The 2,469-nt window shown below is 12.6% G+C and overlaps 1 protein-coding gene across 1 annotated transcript in view; it reads right to left on the bottom strand.

Moving 5' to 3' along the window:
* Positions 1 to 2,469, bottom strand: part of LOC102677394 (voltage-dependent T-type calcium channel subunit alpha-1G) — a 201,276-nt gene that overhangs the window by 84,534 nt on the left and 114,273 nt on the right.

Raw genomic sequence — 2,469 nt, 5'->3', positions numbered from 1 at the left:
AAAAATTTTCAATATTATAATAAATATATATTATAATATTGTTTAATTAATTAATTATTATAATAAAATATATATTATAATAAATAAAATTAGTTTTATTTTTTTATTTTTATAATAATTGTATAAATATGAATATAAGAATTAAAAATGAAAGAATATATAAACATAAGGAGATAACAAAATAATTTAATATTAAAAAAAAAATAAATTTTTATCTAATAAGAATTTTTAATAAATATATTTTTATTTATTTATTTTATTTTAATATGTTTTATTAATTATTAATTGTTCAATTTTAGATTAAATCTTCTAGAATATTTGTCTCCAATATCAATAAATAATTATTCAAATTTAATAACATTTTCAGAACAATATATATTGTACTTTAATTATAATTCATAAAATTATTTGCAAAATATTCGCGTTTATATCATATATATATAAGGATAATAATATATCAATTATTATTTTCGATTTAATAAATATTATATATAATTTTAAATATTTTAATAAAATAAAATATATTATTATTTATAATAAATAAATTTAAATAAATTTAAATGCCATAATATAAAAATTGATACATATTAATCAATATGTTGAAAAATATCTATTTTCTACAGAGGATTCATGTTCAAATATTTTTGAAAAGTTAGAATTAGTTTTTCAATTTGTATTGAGATGTAATATAAATCTTTTTTCAAATCTTTTTATTGAAAATTTTTTTAGTTTTTATTTTTATTTATATTTTGAAAAATTATTTAGAAACAATTAAAAAATAAAAGCAATATAATAAAATAATAATTAATAACACAATAAGATTAATAAATCTCTATATCTTTTGTGTAATGTACATTTTAAATACTGTTATATTATGTTCAGAAAATTAATATTAATACTGTTATATTTATCAGAACAAAATGTTTGCCATACAAGGCTTTTTTATAATTGAAACTAGAATATTGATAAAAATTAAAAATAAAAAAAAAATGAATTTGTTTTATATTCTATACATTGCTTGGAAAATGTAAAACTAAAACTACACGATTTACGAGAAAGCAATCAACTTTTATCTCTTTAATTATTATTTTCTCATTTCATATTTGGTTAACAGTATGTCTATATTTTACTAAAATAAACTGAAGTTTTAATTGAAAACGTTAAAACATCTGATAAAAATATATGTACATATGAGGTTAATAATAAAAATAAAATTCAATATTTTTTTATCAGATTAATCGAATATACGTATTAATATCCTCAAATATTATTTTTCATTAAATCCAATAGCAATATATAAAATTACTCAAAATTCAATTAAAAGAAAATTAAAAACAAAACTATATTATATTGATAAAATATTAATTTAAATAAGAGTTCATCAATTAGTAAGTAATTTATCATAAAATAAAAATTCAAATTTTAATAATTATTAAATTTTCATGTTTAAAATTATTTGTTTATGAATAAGTACTTTATGTATCGATTTTATTTTTTTATTTATTTAATAATCTTTAAATTAATTTTTTTTAATCGTAAGTTAAATATTTTATATATTTTCTGTATTCTTTCTAATTATTATTTTTTTTCTAAATATTATAAAATATTTTAAAAAGATAACATTAAATAACATTCAATTAAATTTTGATCATTTTTTTTAAATAAATTTATATAATTATTGATTAAATATTTAATAAATTGAAAAAAAAACAAACTTACTTTTAATTTGTTATGTTTTTATTTTAATTATATCTTTTAATACAAATGATTGTATATATTTTTTTTTCATCCCAATTAATCAATTGGTCCATTTTAATCCAAAATAAATTATTTTTATTAAATAATATAATTAATTACAAATTTTCAATAAAAATTTTAAATAAAATTTTAAATAAAATTTTAAATAAAAATAATTTTTTTGTCTAAAATAATAACAAATTATTTTCAAAATGAAATGATATTTCTATGTTAGTTTCTATTAATATATTATATATTGTAAAATACAAAATTTTCACCAATGATTCAAGGAAATTTAATAGATCATCAAGAAATGTGTTTTAATATTTTCAGATAATATTCAGATAATAAATAAAAATAAAAATAAGAAAAAATAAAAATAATGAATGAAATGAAGGAAATAATTTAAAGCATGAAAGATTTAGATATAATAAAAATAGAATATTAATATTAAAAAAATTTTAATTTTACTATTTCATATTATAATATATAATTATAGCAAAATATATTATATTATATTATATTATATTATATTATATTTACATTGTTATATAAATATTAATAAACTGTAATATTAAAATTTTTGAAATCAATTTTGAGAATTAATAAAATATTAATTAATTAAATATTAAAATTAGAATTCATATTATTATTATTGTTATTGTTGTTATTATTATTGTTGTTGTTATTATTGTTGTTGTTGTTATTGTTATTGTTACTGTTATTGATATA

The sequence above is a fragment of the Apis dorsata genome, unplaced genomic scaffold (assembly GCF_000469605.1).
Source record: "Apis dorsata unplaced genomic scaffold, Apis dorsata 1.3 scaffold_346, whole genome shotgun sequence".
In the NCBI taxonomy this organism is placed as follows: Eukaryota; Metazoa; Arthropoda; class Insecta; order Hymenoptera; family Apidae; genus Apis; species Apis dorsata.
The sequence above is the reverse complement of the archived record's forward strand: the minus strand, read 5'-3'. Positions and strand labels throughout refer to the sequence as shown.